This window comes from Corythoichthys intestinalis, chromosome 20 (genome assembly GCF_030265065.1).
Source record: "Corythoichthys intestinalis isolate RoL2023-P3 chromosome 20, ASM3026506v1, whole genome shotgun sequence".
NCBI lineage: Eukaryota > Metazoa > Chordata > Actinopteri > Syngnathiformes > Syngnathidae > Corythoichthys > Corythoichthys intestinalis.
In genome coordinates, this window is record NC_080414.1 from 29,720,780 (window position 1) to 29,740,860 (window position 20,081).

General features: G+C 39.9%; 1 long non-coding RNA gene across 1 annotated transcript in view; it reads left to right on the top strand.

The window, feature by feature from the left end:
- The window catches only part of LOC130908438 (uncharacterized), a 52,055-nt gene that overhangs the window by 31,230 nt on the left and 744 nt on the right, over positions 1-20,081 (top strand). The gene's annotated exons all lie outside the window — the stretch shown is intronic.

The window sequence follows — 20,081 nt, forward strand, 5'->3', positions numbered from 1 at the left end:
AGTCCGAATATTACGGTAACAAGAATGAATCTTGACAGTAAGCTTGATAGCTTTATTAAGGATGGATTTGGTGATTCCCATAATAAGATAAAATAAACATATGAAACAGAGGAAACATAAAGCCTGCTTTGCTACTCGCCCTGGCATAGTTTTATCGGCATTTTTTGATCCTAGGGATGTCCCGATCAGAAATCGGGCTGATCGCACCATTTTTCAGAGGATCGGAATCGGGTGAAAAGAATCTTTTTTTTTTTTTTTTTTTAATTAAAAAATACATTTGTTTTCCTGCTTTATGCTTGTACAGCCCCCTCGCTGCCTTTCTTGGTCACCAGTGCAGCTGGCGTTTGGTACTTAAGCTTTGATCTGTAGAGTAACGGCTTGGTTACTCTACGATCAAAGGCAAAAATGTGTTAATCATCCTTTAGGCATTCTTCGTCATCGAGAGGCTGTTCTCGGCAGCGTGAGTGTCAAAGCGTGAGCGAATTTGAGTGGGCTCATACGAATTATATGAATGTTATGGAGAGTGATTAAAAGTATAGCTTTAAAGGTGATGCAATGAAAAATGTGGGTGCCCCTACATTTTTTGCTGGTGCACTTGAAGAAGAAAAAAAGTTAGGTGCACCAGTGAAACCAATGCAAAAAGTAAGTGTGGAGCCTTGGCCATATTTATCGCAATGTTAATTTTTTCCAATATCGTTCGTATTCTTTACTTTTTATTTGCTAAAAAGTAACAAAAAATCCAGATATACAATGGCATTGCCAAAAGATACAAATATAAAGTATATACCGTATTTTTCGGACTATAAGTCGCAGTTTTTTTTCATAGTTTGGCTGGGGGTGAGACTTATACTCTGGAACGACTTATGTGTGAAATTATTAACAGATTATAATATCATTTCACATGTTATTTTGGTGTTTTAGAGTGACACTGGTGGTTAGGTAAGCTTGTTAGCATGTTCTTTATGCTATAGTTATCTGAATAACTCTTAATAGCTATGTTACGTTAACATACCGGCCACATTCGCATTTCGTTGTTCATGCATCATGGAACATTATCATACGGTACACTTATTCAGCATGTTGTTTTATTTTAAATTGCCTTTCAAGATGACATACAGTATCTATTCTATGTGTTGGATTTTATCAAGTAAATTTCCCCCAAAATTTCGACTTATACTCCGGTGCGACTTATATATGTTTTTTTCCTCTTCGTTGGGCATTTTATGGCTGGTGTGACTTATAGTCCGGTGTGTTTTATATATACTGTATTTTTCGGACTATAAGTTTTACACTCCTCAACACTCCCGAAAAAGCGGAAGTGGAAGTACTGTAAAAAGTACAGTGCTGTAACATGTTTAGAAGGTTTGAAAAACCTTCGGTATTGAATTGGGCCTCTCTATCATCATATTTTCAAAATCAAATGACTCGGACTCGAGTGCAAAAATATGCGATGAGGGCATCCCTATTTGATACAAGGTACAATGTGTTTTAGCTGTTCAAATCAGTCATTATATTTCATCATACTAATAAGCAAGTACAAATAGTGTATAACAAAACAAGTTCTCACAAAGCTCTCTTATATGTGCGCTATCACAATTGGTGAAATTGCTGGAAAGCCTTGTATTATATGTAGTCCATGGTTTAAATTCAGCTAGCCAGTTATATTTAAGTTAGTAGTTCAATCACATTCAAATTGCATTCTAGCGACACGCCACACTTGTAGTTATTTTGATTTGTTGCGTTTTAATATTATTCATGAATTGAAGTAATAGTTGTTCTATACAGTGCACTGTTTGATGCAGTGACTTTTAGAAATAACGTGAGACTGTTTTCATTTATTAGAACGCATATTTAATACTGTGTTTCTTCAACTGTTAAATTGCAAGTCTACCTTTAGAACAGAGGGTTGAGATAAAGTCTGAAAAAGCCCTAATCCCCCTTATTTGTTGGTAGCTCTTTCCAATTGCTTAATGCGGCTTTGAACGAGAAACACAAGAATAGCTTCCAAAACTGTGACAAACTTTGAATGTACAATGTATGGTCTTGATAGATTGAATATGACTCACTGGAACATCGTCGATCTTTCAGAGTACATTGTGTGTGAGGAAGATGTACCTCTGTGAAGTTGGCCCCCCATCAGACGCAAATTTATATAAAAATGATGTCAATCGTTTGTGCCACATTTGTGCTGTAAATAGTTTCATTTGTGCTGCTAGCGATTTAAGATAGTTACAATTCTTTTGATGGTCAATCTGAGGTCAACCCCCATTTTGATTAAAAATGGTGTCAATCATTTCTGCTTTGTTTGTGCTGCTATCGTTTGAGATATTGAGATTAATTATGAGTGATGACGTCGCTCACAGCTTTTACGAATCCAGCTCCCACGGCTGACGGAGTGTACCAATTCTCTCAATAACAAAGGGGTGACTCAACAACTAGCGCAAACGTAGCTCAAGGAAATGAGGGGCTTAAGATATTAATTTCAAGTGATGACGTCAATCATAGCCCCTCTGTCGCCACTGATGGAACATACCACCTCTCTCAATAACATAGGGGTGATCCAAAAACTAGCGCAAATGAATGCCCCCCCTTCGGGTCCATTTTTCAGCCAATGAGGGGCTGTGAGTGACGTCATCCCTCGAAATTAATATCTGAAGCCCCCCATTTACTGAAAAATGTACGTGAAAGAGTGCCATTAGTTTGTGCTACATTTGCGCTAGTCGTTGGAACACCCCTCTGTTGTTAAGAGAGTTGGCACGCTCCGTCAGACACGACGGTGGGGCTGTGATTGATGTCATCACTCAAAATTAATATCTCAACGTCGATGAAATGATAGCAGCACAAACAAAATTTTTTACAGCACAAATTTAACATAAACGAATGGCACCATTTCGAGTCCATTTTGCAATAAATGGGGGGAGGCATGACGTCATCACTGGAAATTAGTATCTCAATATCTCAAAAACGATAGCAGCACAAACGAAACTTTCCACAGCACAAACGTAGCAGAAACGATTGACATCATTTTTATAACAGTGGGACAAATAAGTATTTAGTCAAGCACTAATTGTGCAAGTTCTCCCCCTTGAAAATATTAGAGAGGCCTGTAATTGTCAACATGGGCAAACCTCAACCATGAGAGACAGAAGGAAATTTTCACTTAAAATCTCTCGATACATGGCCCCATTCATTCTTTCCTTTACACAGATTAGTCGTCCTGGTCCCTTTGCAGAAAAACAGCCCCAAAGCATGATGTTTTCACCCTCATGCTTCACAGTGGGTGTGGTGTTCTTCGGATGCAATTCAGTAGTCTTTCTCCTCCAAACACGCAAACCTGTGTTTCTACCAAAAAGTTCTATTTTGGTTTCATCTGACCATAACACATTCTCCCAGTCCTCTTCTGGATCATCCAAATGCTCTCTAGCGAAGCGCAGACGGGCCTGGACGTGTACTGGCTTCAGCAGGAGGACACGTCTGGCAGTGGAGGATTTGAGTCGCTGCTGGCGCATTGTGTTACAGATAGTAGCCTTTGTTACTGTGGTCCCTGCTCTCTGTAGGTCATTCGCTAGGTCCCCCGGTGTGGTTCTGGGATTTTTGCTCACCGTTCTTGTTATCATTTTGACGCCACAGGGTAAGATCTTGCATGGAGCCCCAGATCGAAGGAGATTATCAGTGGTCTTGTATGTCTTCCATTTTGTAATAATTGCTCCCACGGTTGATTTCTTTACACCAAGCGTTTTACCTATTGCATATTCAGTCTTCCCAGCCTGGTGCAGGTCTACAATTTTGTCTCTGGTGTCCTTCGACAGCTCTTTGGTCTTGGCCATAGTGGAGTTTGGCGTGTGACTGACTGAGATTGTGGACAGGTGTCTTTTATACCGATAATGAGTAAAATCAGGTGCCATTAATACAGGTAATGAGTGGACCCTCGTTAGACCACGTTAGAAGATGTTAGACCTCTTTGACAGCCAGAAATCTTGCTTGTTTGTAGGTGACCAAATACTTATTTATATTATACTTACTTATATTTACTTATTACTAGGAAAAAAAAAAAAAATGCACATTACGAATCAGCACTTATTCCTGACTGCTTTGTTAAAGGTTGATCGCCCTCATTCGAATGAAAAATCAGAGTTGGTTTTTACTTTGGCAGGGTACCATTTTCTGTTGGTTCTTGAGTCGAGTCTTAATAACTGAAGATAGTTTGATGCAAGCAAAAGGAAAAAGGTTACTTAAGCAAGGTAAAAAAAACCAAAAAAAACCTCGCTGTGTTAGCTTGAAGCAGTGGCTTGGTTCAGTTGGCCTCACTGGTCTTTGAAATCATTACTTTAAGAGCCACATTAGTTAAACTGTGGTCATTTTTGGAAACATCATTAAAAACATTTCCTTTCTGTTCAAAATTTGATTTACCAATCATTTTCCAATTTTCAACCCGTGGCTGTACAGAACATGTCTGTGTATTTATAGAATAAGGACATCACCATAGAAACTATTGTGATTGTCTCTTGTGGAAGACTCGCAGATACATCACGGCCTTGGCATAGATGTAATCTGTCAGTGCAATGACAAATATATACGAGCAACACACTCATAATGAGAAGCGGGGAACAACAATATTGTTAATAGAGTCCAAATGTGAAATATTCACATAGGTTTTATATTAGTATTAGACTGTAAATTATGTGTTCACGAGTAGACATAACCTAATTTTATGATGCAAAAACTATCATTTGCTTTGGAAAAATTGGTATTCACTGCATTTGGCGAACTAAAAACTACACTAACGCCATTTCCTTTCAAGACCATTCAGGCTACATTGACAGTAGGATGCAAAAGTGCTTAAACATAATTATTTGGCCAATAAACTATATCATCCATTCTCACAAATCCATTCTCAATATACAAGTAAAGTAATTATATTGGACTGCTCGATGTGCTTGTGTTGGCCAAATTCGTACTTCTTTCTAAAGTTCTTGCTGCTTCTTCTTTTACATATGAAGACACTTATAAAGATTACACAGGAAAATATCATGTGTTTTAATAACTGCGTTTGACTGGAAGAATGCCAAGAAAACTCGAGAATGTCCAGGAAACAACGAGAACGTAAGCTCCCATGGATTGTGTTACAATGTAATGTAGCTGACTTACTTGATTTAACAATTTTCACATACATTATTTCGATGTCATAGCACGGTCCCGTGCACGGTTAAAAATGGATTTGATGTCTATTGCCATTAATAATAGCAATTCAGCAGTGTTATTTTTGACAGACCTTAATTTTTAATTTTTGTCTTAGTTTTTTGGACAGAAATGCTTATTAGTCAGTCATATTTTAGTCATCTGAAAATGTGTTTGTCTTCTAGTTTTAATCGACAATTACGGTACTCGAAATGTTTTCGTCTATAAATTTCAAAAGCTTTAGTCCATGAATAAATAAATAAATGATTTCCAACAATTTCGAATGAACATTGACAGATGAGCACATAATGGAGGACATCACCATCTTCGTGATGATAATGCACACATACAGTGGGACAAATAAGTATTTTGTCAACTACCAATTCTGCAAGTTCTCCTACTTAAAAAGATTAGAGAGGCCTGTAATTGCCAACATGGGTAAACTTCAACCATGAGAGAATGTGGAAATAAAAACAGAAAATCACAATGTTTGATTTTTAAAGAATTTATTTCCAAATTAAAGTGCAAAATAAGTATTTGGTCACCTACAAACAAGCAAGATTTCTGGCTGTCAAAGAGGTCTAACTTCTTCCAACGAGGTCTAACCAGGCTCCACTCGTTACCTGTATTCATGACACCTGTTTTAACTCATTATCGGTATAAAAGACATCTGTCCACAACATCAGTCAGTCACACTCCAAACTCCACTATGGCCAAGAACAAAGAGCCGTCGAAGGACACCAAAGACAAAATTGTAGACCTGCACCAGGCTGGGAAGACTGAATCTGCAATAGGTAAAACGCTTGGTGTAAAGAAATCAACTGTGGGAGCAATTATTAGAAAATGGAAGACATACAAGACGACTGATAATCTCCCTCGATCTGCGGCTCCATGCAAGGAGTTGCAAGTCCGTGTTGCCCAACGACAGCCCCAAAACATCACTGCTATAGAGGAGATCTGCATGGAGGAATGGGCCATAATACCAGCAACAGTGTGTGAAAAGCTTGTGAAGAGTTACAGAAAACGTTTGGCCTCCGTTATTGCCAACAAAGGGTACATAACAAAGTATTGAGATGAACTTTTGGTATTTACCAAATACTTATTTTCCACCATGATTTGCAAATAAATTCTTTAAAAATCAAACAATGTGATTTTCTAGTTTTTTTTTTTTCCACATTCGGTCTCTCATGGTTGCGGTTTACCCATGTTGACAATTGCAGGCCTCTCTAATATTTTCTAGTGGGAGAACTTGCACAATTAGTGGTTGACTGAATACTTATTTTCCCCACTGTAGCAGGAAAACAGTACATTATTTTCAATTAATTAAACTCACTTGGACGCAGCAAACTGAATGTAAAATTTTTCCAAGAGTTGAAGATGACACTCACCACGCTAAATGCTAATGCTATGCTAACGCTAATAGTTTTTTTTTTTTTTTTTTTAATGGAATTTTATTGTCATCATCATCGGTATCATTGACAATCATTGCAATTACAAAATGTGATATGATTTGCCGGAAGGAACCGAAGAAGACGACAAAGGCGGACGAGAAAAGCATATGCTTATCAGTTTCCCTTCCCCCATCAACTAAAGACGCACATTCAGGCATGAAACATACATCAAAGCTGTAAAATAACACAGTCAACAATCTGGGTTTGGTAACTAAGCGTCCAGTCAAGCAGCTCGATTAATTTTAGGGCGTACAAGGTTATGACTTTGTCATGTCCCTGACATTTTTGCATCTGTTTGCTGTGGAACATTTTGTTGTGGCTATGTGTGTGACATGTTATCATAGCTGGTGTGAGTAGCGACTCAAAATGCTTTAAGTTACATTTAGTCTGTGATGATCACTTAGCACAGACATTTAAAGGCTAAAGCAACATGGCATATTTAAAGAAGATAAAACAAAACTTATCAAGCAGCACCTGACATGTGTTTCAAAAAGTCTGAAGCCTGTAGAGGACACATGCTCGCTCACTGTAGGGTGAGTAAGTGTGTGTGTGGAGTGGGGGGGGTGCAGCAAGTCACATGAGTGACACGAAAAAAACACTGCTATGATGCGTGCCAGCCACATGTACGATAAGAAAATGTCACACATTATGAACTTATCACGGAAACTATGGCCAATTTTCATCTCGTTCCCGTCTCGTCAGACGAACATTGGCATCTGTCTCGTTATGTTTTAGTGTCCCAAGACATGTTTTTAGCTCGTGATCATCATGTCGTCGTGAAAAAAAATTGTTCATTAACGAAATATTTTCGTTATCGTTGATGAAAACAACACTGCAATTGAGTTAACTTTGGAATCACCTAGACGTTAATCTTACATATAACTTGCGCCAGCAGTGATTTGGATTCGTTCCCAGTTAGGGTTGGACTCAGCCAAGTTTCCCCTTTGTCACCGATTCTTTTCATAACTTTTATGGACAGAATTTCTTGGCCCAGTTTGATAGCCTCAGCATTGCATCTCTGCTTTTTGCAGATCATGTGGTGCTGTTGGCTTCATCAAGCCGTGACCTTCAACTCTCACTGGACCGGTTCGTAGTTGAGTGTGAAGCGGCTGGAATGAATATCAGCTCCTCCAAATCCCAGACCATGGTCCTCAGTTGGGAAAGGGTAAAGTGCCCTCTCCGGGTTGGGGATGAGATCCTGCCCCATGTGGAAGAGTTCAAGTCACTTGGGGTCTTGTTCACGAGAGGGTAGGAGGGAACGGGAGATCGGCAGGTGGATCGGTGCAGTGTCTGCAGTGATGCGGACTCTGCACCGGGCTGTAGTTATGAAGAAGGAGTTGAGCCAAAAGGCGAAGCTCTCGATTTACCAGTCGATCTACGTTCCTACCTTCACCTATGGTCACGAGCTGTGGGTTGTGACAGAAAGAACAAGCTCTTGGATACAATCGGCCGATATGAGTTTCCTCCGCAGGGTGTCCGGGCTCTCCCTTAGAGATAGGTAGCGAAGCTCGGTCATCCGGGAGGGACTTTGTGTCGAGCAGATACTCCTCTGCATTGAGAGGAGCCAATTGAGGTGGTTCAGGCATCTGGTTCGGATGCCTCCTGGACGCCTCCCTGGAGAGGTGTTCCGGGCATGTCCCACTGGCTCGAGCCCCAGGGACGATGCAGGAAGCGCCGGAAAGAGTGTCTCTTGGCTGGCCTGGGAACACTTTGGGATCACGCCGGAGGAGCTGGTTGAAGTGGCTGGGGAGAGGGAAGTCTGGGCTTCCCTGCTAAGGCTTCTGCCCCCGCGACCCAACCCCGAAATAAGCAGAAGAAGATGATGAATGGATGGAATTTGCGTCGCCAAATTTGTGAAGATCGTCTCTGTGCGTTTTGGCAAATTCGACTGGCCTTCTGTAAATGTCCATTTTATGCACATGCCTAAGTAGTTAGATTTCTTCTGGAATTTTTCAGCCACTTGAATATTGTGATAACGTAACTACTGTCACAAACAGTGGTCTCTAACTATAGTGGCTCCAAATGCGCTTTACTTACATGGTGAGAACCCTACAGCATGAAATCCAAATGATGCTATACTGACATGGTTACAAATATAAGACCATTAAATACATCCCAGGCTTAACTCATGATATGACATTCATTAGTTTTACAGTGATTTTTATCTGTCACCATTGTTCATATTCATAGAGGTAATAGAGGAGTTGAAGTGCTCTCTGGAAGGTTCCGACATGCACTGCTAATGAGAATCATCTGCACATGCTTGTGGAGCCCTCCGCAGAATCAGCTGATAGTCATGTTCATCCAGGGTTGTTATCCCGGGTTGAGAAACAGCTTGGGGTAAACAAGAAACAGAACACTCACACATGAGACCAGTCTTGCAGTAAATGACATGAAACCACCGTTCTTTATTTTCACTCTGTCTCGGTTTCATCCAACACTCATGCTGCATCATCTCATCAACGATTTCGGGGGGTGTTGACTGCAGATAAATGGCAGCTCTACAGTACACCGGCAAATCCTATCACTCGGGGTGAAAGTCAACTGTGTTTTTATTTGGGAGCAGCAATTTCATCTTGCAGTCTTCACATCCGTCTCAGAAATCCAATAAAGATGACTGACTACATTTTATCACTGCAGGATTTATCTTTCGAAAGATTTGCATGGCGACCCTGATAACACGGTAGGAAAAAACCCCCAAAACATATCAATATATTTTTGCTTTGACTTACATACTCAGAGGAGCTATTAAAACATGTAATGGTGTATTTACTGCTGAATAACACAATTAGGCTTCTGATTTGCAGTTCCGCTGATACTGCTTCATATAATTTGCCGATTTATCACATAGTAAGACTTTTAGTGCACGTTTCCACAACTTCCCTCCACAGATTTTGTTATCTGATCCAAACCAACGCAGTGACAGTGGCTCTTTGGCCCCGTGACTCAGTAAGAGCCTGTTTCACCCTTGACCTTTGTCATTATCCACCAACACCATTGTGGGTAGACAATCAAGGGATCAAGGCCGGGCAGGAGAAATCCTGTCCCTAGACATAAAAAAGGATGCGCAGGGCGAACTCTCCCCCACTCATTGCCAAGAATTCAATTTCACTCAGCTAACATCTGCCACAGATAAGTGAAACATAAACAATGTCACTCACAGAGAGCAAGCCAGTGAGCGAGGGGAGAGAAAGCTCCATTTCTTTTCCCTTGGAGAGCTCTATCTGTACTGAAACATCCTTAAATGTTCGTAAACATGCAGTTTTTATGCAGAACTTTTTTCTTTTAGGATCTCTGGAAGAAGAAAATCGCTGAAAGTCCTTGGGATAGAATGAGGAAAGCATTTACCAGACAAAGGAGACCATTGTCACTAGATAGAAAATAGGGATACAATGGAAGTCAATTCACCCAACTGTACCATTGATAACAATGTTTTCAGGGCTAATTGTTAGACATTATTCCAGTAGCGGGTTTTGCTCGAGAAGGTACAGGGTCGAGTTTTCGTGCTTCGAACTAACCATTGCTAATTAAAAAAATGAATTGAATATTAACTGCATAATGTGAATGTGAGCAAAAGCTTATCCCAGCTGACTTTGAACGAGAGGTTTGTTACACCTGGGAAAGCTCGCCAGCCAAATGCAAGATATTCAGTTACGCTCTAATGCATTAACAAAATGTCATTACAAAAATCCAAGCAGTATTACACTGCTGGCCAAAAATATTGGCGCCCCTGCATTTCTGTCAGATAATGCTCAATTTCTCACAGAAAATGATTACAATTACAAATGCTTTGGTAGTATTATCTTCATTTATTTTGCTTGCATTGAAAAAACACAAAAGAGAATGAAAAAAAAATATATACATCATAATCATTTTACACAAAACTCCAAAAATGGGCCGGACAAAAGTATTGGCAACCTCAGCCTAATACTTGGTAGCACAACCTTTAGACAAAATAACTATGAACAACTGCTTTCGGTATCCATCAATGAGTTTCTTACAATGCTCTGCTGGAATTTTAGACCATTCCTCTTTGGCCAACTGCTCAAGGTCTCTGAGATTTGAAGGGTGCCTTCTCCTAACTGCCATTTTCAGATCTCTCCACAGGTGTTTTATGGGATTCAGGTCTGGACTCATTGCTGGCCATTTTAGAATCTCCTGTGCTTTCTTTCAAACCATTTTCTAGTGCTTTTTGAAGTGTGTTTTGGGTCATTGCCCTGCTGGAAAACCCATGGCCTCTGAGGCAGATGCAGTTTTTTCACACTGGGCCTGCAAAATTTGTTTGTAGTCTTCAGACATCATAATACCATTCACACGGTCAAGCAGTCCAGTGCCAGAGGCAGCAAAGCAACCCCAAAACATCAGGGAACCTCCGCCATGTTTGACTGTGGGGACCGTGTTTTTTTTTTTTATTTAAAGGCCTCGTTTTTTTTTTTTTTTTTTTTTTCCCTGTAAACGCTACCTTGATGCCTTTTCCCAAAAAAGCTCTACTTTTGTCTCATCTGACCACAGAACATTCTTCCAAAACATTTCTGGCTTTCTTAGGTAAGTTTTGGCAAACTCCAGTCTGGCTTTTTATGTCTCTGGGTCAGAAGTGGGGTCTTCCTGGGTATCCTACCATAGAGTCCATTTTCATTAAAACGCCGACGGATTGTATGGTTTGACACTGTTGTACCCTCGGGCTGCAGGACAGCTTGAACTTGTTTGGATGTTAGTCAAGGTTCTTTATCCACCATCCGCACAATCTTTCATTGAAATCACTCGTCAATTTTTCTTTTCCGTCCACTTCTAGGGAGGTTAGCCACAGCGCCATAAGGATTGACACTTATTGATGACACTTAACACGGTAGACACAGGAACATTCAGGTCTTTGGAGACAGATTTGTAGCCTTGAGATTGTCCATGCTTCCTCACAATTTTGCTTATCAAGTCCTCAGACAGTGCTTAGTCTTCTTTCTTTTCTCCATACTCACTGTGGTACACACAAGGACACAGGACAGAGGTTGAGTCAACTTTAATCCATTTTAAGTGGCTTCAAGTGTGATTTAAGTTATTGCCACCACCTGTTATGTGCCACTGGTAAGTAAAAGGTGCTGTTAATTACACAAATTAGAGAAGCATCACATGGTTTTTTTAAAAGGTGCCAATACTTTTGTCCAGCCCATTTTTGAGTTTTGTGTAAGATGATAATGATTTAAAATTTCCCCCCCATTCTCTTGCAAGCAAAAATAAATGAAGATATTATTACCAAAGCATTTGTAATTGCAATGTTTTTCTGGGAGAAATTAAGCACTATCTGACAAAATTGAAGGGGTGCCAATACTTTTGACCAGCAGTGTATGTCCTAATGCCTGTTGATAAATGGACTTTTTTGCAATTTTTATCAGTAGAAGTCAAAGTGTTTTCACCCTAACACTCTTTGGTCCTTTTTAAATGGACCAGAGTTCTTTTCCTCAGATTGTCAGCTTTTTTAAAATTGTGAACATACATCTGAACTGCAGTACGGATCAAACAAACAAGCTCTGGTCCACTCAAAAGTCGCGAGTCTCGGTCCGTTTTAAGCGCGCCCTGCTTTGCTTGTGAATGCAAGCGGAGCAGTGTGCGATTATGCTACATTACGTGTAACATCACAGCTAGGGTTTGCCAACTCCCTGAAAAAAAAAAAAAAAAGGAACATCTCATTGTTGGAGCCGATAACTGTCACTCTTTAATTTTTTTTTTTTTTTTTTTTTGTGAAAAGTTTTTTTTTTTTTCATTGTAATTGTAATACAGGGAGTCCCCGGGTTATGAATGAGTTCTGTTTCTCTGTTGGCGACGAAACCCAAATTACCGTGTAAGTCGGAATTAACCCTTTAAAGCAACACTTTGTAACTTTTTAGTTTTGGTCGATTTTAGCGGCGCCGGTGGACAAAAGCGTTAGTGTTTTGCCTTAAGGAAGACTGTGTTTCCCATGAGGACCAGCGCACACCCGTACAGTGTCGTAAAATCATCAATCAATCAAAAATCAAACTCCCGGTTGCCTGCAGATGGATTAAACATTTCTGTTTCCAGCGGCCGTGTGAAGGATGAATAGTGAAGGAGATAGACGGTGCCTACGAGAATAAGTACTAACTGTTTGCATTACTCTAACACCCAATATAAAACAAATAGCAAACATACCATAGTTTAAGGAAAACGAGCAGAATATAAGGTGTAGAAGATACACAATGCCTTCTTAACACGGAAACCCAACATGTGCGTCATGAGCAAGATTGGGGCACCAACTCTCGCAATCAGTTCTCCCGGACAGTCTAGAACAAATGGCGGGAGGGTCCGTACCAACACAGGGAGCATCGGAGAATGCCCGATATCCAACTGATAACACGATTGAAAAGACTCCAAGAGCCCCTTTGACACTGAGGTGGCAAAATCCACAAGCCTCGTTGCCCGGACAACAGTAACACTCGAATCCTCCTGTCCAATCCACAAACAGACAATAATCACAAACACACCCTTCTTCCTGCCCACGACCCGCCCCGCGAGAGCCTTCAAAAGATTGAATGTTTTACTAAGCTTTGTCATTTTTCTCAGGAACCTTTTGTTGAGGGATAGGGTGACCTTGCCTTCCCACCAGAGTGTTTCTGTTTTGCCTTGCCGTTTTGATCGCTGTCGACCTTAATAAATTGTCAACTTGTTTTCGGTGAGCCCTCTTTAAATCTTTCAAAATGGAGTCAGAACATAGGGTTAAGACTAAGGTGATCGCGTGGAGTTTGCCCTTCTGGCCGGATTGCCGGGGTCTCACCGGCCCGGATCGTTGGATCCGTGGCAGCACGGGTCAGGCGGTTCGGCTGGCGCGATTCCGGCGGTCTGGCTGGAAGGTCAGATTTCTTCAATAGTGTTAAGGTAATGAATCCAGTTGTGACCAAAAAATAGCAACTGATGATTTGCAACTGTGTGGCTTAGTGTGGCTAATCCTGCCACCCCACCCGAACTCATCAGCGCTGACGAGTTTGTTCGGGGGGGGGGGGGGGGGGGGGTGACACCAGCAAGTGAAAAAAACTTTTTTGTCCTTTTTGTTGCTCTGCCATCTTTGCAGAATTCGCACGAAAGCGTTCGCATCGACTTCCGTCTCAATAATGAATGGGTAAAGTGACGTATGCGGTATAGCAGTAAGCACATTTTTTTTGTGTGGCAGGGTTCCTGCCAGCCTCCTGAAAGTGAATTAGTGCCAGTGAAAGCGATACGGACCCCCCTCAAGATATAAAAGAGGTGTCATTTACCTCGTTGTCAGTCGACATATTATCACAAATATTATGAAAATATTTTATAAAGGTTGTAAGTAGAGATGTCCCGATCGTTTGGCATCCCGATAGATCGGGTCCGATCACGTCATTTTCAAAGTATCTGAATCAGCAAAAAAATATCGGACATGCCTTTTTTTAATGTACTGTATATATTTTTTTAATTAAATCGTTTTCTAATTGTATTTAACGTTACAGACATAATATGTTACACTCATCCAGAGTCTTTAGGCTTAAGGTAGGGTTATCAAATTTATCCCGATAACGGCGATAATTAATTTTTTAAAAAATGTATCACGTTAAAATATTTAACGCAATTAATGCATGCGCTGCAAGACCCACTCATGCATTGTCGCGTTCAATCTGTAATGGTGCCGTTTTACCTATATAGAGAGCTAAAAGGCAGCGTTAAATTAGTAGAGTGAACTTTGGCAGCCTTTGAAGCCTGTTTTTAATCGGTCAAAGCCTTACAATCCCTCTCCCTACGATTAGAAACATTGTGGGAAGCAATGTGGGGAAGAAAGGTAATAATTGATCTTTTTCTTAACACCCTATGTTATTTCCCAACGCAGAGAAGATATATCAATTGGTAGCACTACGCACAGTCATGGTTGCACTTCCCATCATGCATTTGGGCATGGCTACATTATCATTTACTGAAAGCTCAACAAATACACTAGATGGCAATATTTAGTCACAATATACAAAGTCACATTTATCCTTTAAGAATTACAAGTCTTTCTATCCGTGGATCCCTCTCAAGAATGTTAATAATGTAAATGCCATCTTGAGGATTTATTGTCATAATAAACAAATACAGTACTTATATACTGTATGTTGAATGTATATATTCGTCCGAGTTCTATTCATTATTTTCTTAATGCATTGCCAAAATGTATATGATCGGGAAAAATTATCGGGAATGATTGGAATTGAATAGGGAGCAAAAAAAAAAAAAACCATCGGATCGGGAAATATCGGGATTGGCAGATACTCAAACTAAAATGATCGGGAGCAAAAAAACATGATCGGAACAACCCTAGTTGTAAGTGCACACTAGGAAGGGAAGTACTGTTGTTGTGCTGCGTGAAGCAGTTGCATTTGTTACACGAAAGAATTACTGAAACAAATGCCTGCACCAGAGGCTCAGTCTTTTCCCTTTCCCCCCTTTTGGCAGGGATGGGGGAAGGGGCTTTCGTCCCCAAAAGGGAGTTATTTCCGCTTCTAAATTTGTCCAATCATTGAGTGCGCCGTTTTCGATGTAGCTCTCCAACCATACCTTGTCCTCTTGGTTTAATGTAATAGTGCCCTAAGAATGAAATAATTTTATTCAGATTTGCCAAACATACCAAACTATTCAGTTGAAGCTACTGTATAAAACTGACCATTTCAATATCAACTAGCTCCTGAAGCTGACGGGCACTACCAGGTCCAAATCTTGAAAGTGTTTATTTCTGTACTGCTAATTTAGTTTGAGTTGAAAATACCATATTGGCTGAGATGACGCAGGCAGCAAATGTCTGGTTCACCTTTTTGGATTTTCTTTCTCTTGTAGGAGCACCATTACAAACTATATTGTTTATATTATGTTCGTGAGAAACTGCCGTGCTAACCTGTGCCGATATACACATGACTTCATGCTATAAACATACCTTTAAAGGCCGAGGAGGTTTGCTCATTATACAGACAAATGTACTATATATTTACAGTAGCTTTTTAACATACCTTTTGCGCATTCGTATTTTATATTTATATGCATATATTAATATATTTTAATGAGAATGTATGTCTTTTAATCCTGAATTGATAATACTAGTATATATCAGTAGTAAGATGAATTTTTGTTCATCTTAAAAAATGGATTTGAGGGCATGTCTGTGTGGTCTTTCTCACCAAAATCATCAAAATATCCCCTCATGGACTTTGCTATGTGCAAAATGTATTGATTCATTTCAGTTAGAACTAATGGGTCTAGCCCTGCTCTTAATTAATTTATTGATTAGAAGTCTCCAAAGTCTTACATATTTACCTGCATCCTTAACGAACCAAGAATTTGCGGTAGTCGGTAGAAAATGATATAATTTGAAGGTGGAAAACTACTTAAAGCTCTTGTTATGTCACTGCTTTACTCTTATTAATCACCCGGTAATATGACCCATGTGGGGAAAAAAATGTTTCCCAAATGAGGCTTTTAACAAAGCTCTACAGTTTCTTATAATAGAGTGGAACCTCTACATACGAATTTAATTCGTCTTAGACCTGCTTTGTAAGTCCAAATGTTCGTATGTCTAGCGGGGTTTTCCAATAATAATCCATTATAATTCAATGAATTAGTTGCACAACCCAAAAACCTACGCTAAATCCTTAATAAATACTGCTGGTACAATTACAAAGAGCAAAACAAATACATTATTAATACAAATCGTAATAATATTATTAAAAGAGTAATAATAATGTAACGAATCGGGTTCATATGTGGCCGTTGTGTTTCGCATGCTGTTCCTGAACGCATCGTTTGATTGATGTGAGAGAGAGGTGCGGTTGAGAGGGAAGTTTTTACTTCTTTACATGTTGTTGTTAACGTCAGCTAGGGCGGACAGTATCTGTGTGTGTAATTTAGTGTAGGTTTTTGGGCTGTGAATCGAATTACAATGTACAGTGGTACCTCTACATACGAAGTTAAATCCCTCCAGGACCTTACTTATTAGTCAAAATGGTCATATGTCGAACAGGATTTTCCCATTCTCGCAGTCGGACATCTGGGCATTAATGACGTCACCAGCCACAACAAAGCGTCGCCATATTGAAAAGGGGGCAAAACACGAGTCACAAGCAGTTGCTATGTCGTGCACTGTAGTACAAACGCGTTAAACTTTTATCTTTTTTGCGATCTTTTTTTTCCGTCGGAATGACTAAAAGTTGCTGTGTTGCGGGTTGTAACACAAGGAAGAGTTCGGAGCAGCATTTGAAGTTCTTTATTCTTCCTCGTGAGAAGAAAAGTAGAAGCAAATGGCTGAAAGCAATTAATCGAGGAACAGTAAAAGAAGACGGTTCCATGGACCACTCTCGCCTGTGGGAACCTAAATCCAGACACATTTACGTTTGCAGCCGACATTTTATTACTGGTGAGTAAACTTTAGCCCCAATTAGCTGCTAGGATTCAATAGACTAGGCAGTGGTTATTATCAGCGTAACCGACAACTCGCAAAGCGTTATTTTTCTTTTTCCGTGAACTGCTCTGATTGGCCAATCGGTGTATTATTGGCCTGGTGGGAATTGGCTTTTTTGCCGTGACGTGACTCATGTACTGCATTCTTGCCTCGTGACACCCCATTTAGTTCTACTACCACGGTTCACGGCTAAATAGCGCTTGGAGCCGAATTACTGGTTACGACAGAAATAATCACTTCGTATATACTACCAATTTTCTCAGTTCCACAAAGTACATATTCCACGTAATTGATAAAGGTCAACTTACTGGGTGACTTTATGAGGTAGTTGTAGATGTTTCTGAACTCCACTGCAGGCCATTCCTTTGGATTGCTGCGACTTTGTATGCGCAGATTTGCAAGCCAATACACGCTAATTTTAAGTTGTATCGCCTCCTCGCGTCTGTCGGCAGTGACTCGTGATAATAATAAGTCACGTTTAAGACGTTTTTATGAAAATAAGATGCAAAACACAGCTGAAATATTTGAATTTCAGACGTTTGTCTACGGATGTTTACCTGTGCGTACCCCCTTCTAAAAAAGTTGCTATGCGAGATGGCGTCATCGTGACATCACGCCGACTGCGAGAATAAGAATACATTATAACGTATTGGCCCGAAGACGGCCCTGATTATAAGACGACCCCCTCTTTTTCAAGACTCAAGTTTGAAAAAAGACTTTTTGAACACCGAATTATTTTTTATACAGAAAATAATCATAGTACACCTGAAACAAATGATTATAACAATATATTTGAGAGAAAAAGCATGTTATTTTGCCCAATTCAAATCTTAATATCTGAACATTATATATGTAAACTAAAGTGCAATCGCATTCGTAAATAAATGGCTTCTGGTTTTTGAAATGTAAATAAACCAATCTATTGTGATAAAACAACAAAATTGCAATAACTGCATTAACCATCAAAGTGAAGTCTAACTGTAACTGTAGTCTTGAAACAAATCTGAATAAGGAAAAACATTGCAATAAAATAATGCAAACTGGTTAAACTAGTAGCTGAGATCTGTCATGACAGAACATCGCTTCAATGATATCTGGCGCCATCTAGCGTCGTGAATGGGGAAAGTAGCTGAGATCTGTCGTAACAGAACATCGCTTCAATGATATCTGGCGTCATCTAGCGTCGTGAATGGGTATAACGTCTAGACCGCGAATATAAAACGACCCCCTCTTTTTCAATCTTATTTCAATGCAAAAAACACTGTCTTATATTATGGCCAATCAGGTAATTCCATTAATTCGTTCCACAGCCTGAAAACCTACACTAAATCCTTAATAAGTACTGCTGGTACTACTGCAAATAACAATTATACAGAGCAAAACAAATAAATTATGAATAAAAATCGTAATAAAAGATACTACTACTAATAATAATACCTGTAATAATGTAACAAATGGGGCTGTAATGATGTGTTTTGCATGGTGTACCTGAACACACCGCGGGGCTGACTTGACAGAGCGAGGGAGGACTTTTTACTTTCACTTTCTTCGGCTGTGGCGGACAATAAGCATGTTGTGTTGAACAAGTTCTGAAATAAATGATTAAAAACCAGACGAAGCTGATGATTTTTTTGGCGATGGTACCACAATAATAATTGTCACCTTAACTTATAAAGACTAGCGAACGGAGGTTGGAGGAGGAACGTCGAGGTCATAGACATTCTACGACAGTATTGTCGAGCGAGTTCATGGACATGCACACTATGCTCATTTTTGTATCATTTTCATCTTCATTTCAATGGTAAGCCTCACATTTTTCCTTCTTTCACCACGTGCACTGACATTCTTGGAACCCATGTTGAGTTTTCTCACAAGAAAATCCGCCGTGCGCCCATAATGCGGGGAAGGAAACAAACTTCGGCGCTGTCGCAAATCGGCGTATTTCGAGCATGTCAAGAGATGTAGGAACAAATGGTGAGTCAAATTTTACGTCGGATGCCGAAAAGAAGGTACCACTGTATTTCGAGCATGTCGTCATATGTCGAGACAAATGACGAGCCATAGTTTACATCAGATTTCGAAAGTATCGTATGTTGAGGTACCACTGTAACCTCATCTGTAGTAGGAGTGGGAACCTCTTGGTACCTCACGATACAATACGATTTGCGATAAAAAGCTCAGGATACCAATGATCTGATGATATAGCGATACAACAATTATCGATACATTGGTCGGAAAAAGATATTCTACAAACAACTAATAAACAGAAAAAACAGGCTTCTGCTGTGAATTTGATTGATTTTTGCACTTGTAGACATCCAATCCATTTGAACTGGGAGGGTGGCAGCGAATGAACATTCGTTCATTCGCTGCCATCCCTCCCACTTCAAACGGATTGAACGTCTATGGCCAGTAGTGGCAGCCAATGCCAGGCAATGAGGTAATTTTGGGACATTTAAGGTCATTTACCTGTTCATTTTCAGGTACTTCCTGTTGATTTGGGGGTATTTTATGGGTCACTTCCTGTTTATTTTGAGTTACAGAACAGGAAGTGACCTGGGAATCACCCAAATGAATAGGCAGTGACTCAAACTCAACAGGAAATGACCTGTAAATGTCCTAAAATGAACAACAAGTGACCTGTAAATGCCCTGAAAATCAGACAGAATGACTGTGAATGCTCTGATTTCGAAAGAACGAACGTTCCCAGTCTAAATGGATTGGGCGTCGAGCACCGTCAATGCAGCCTTAGAGTTGACTGAGAAACTATTATGGTGCAAGATTTTGGCAGCAACTTGTTGGTTTGTTTTTATTTATTTGTTTTTTTAGACATTGACACTGCTTTAAAACGCTATCTCGATTCTTGGCAGGAGCATATCGATAACCTTAATAAATAAAAAGTATCACGATATATCACATTCAGATATTTTGTCACACCCCTAATCTGCAGCTGAACAAGAGTTGCCTGACCACTTCAAATCAATAAAATCATGCACGTTCTC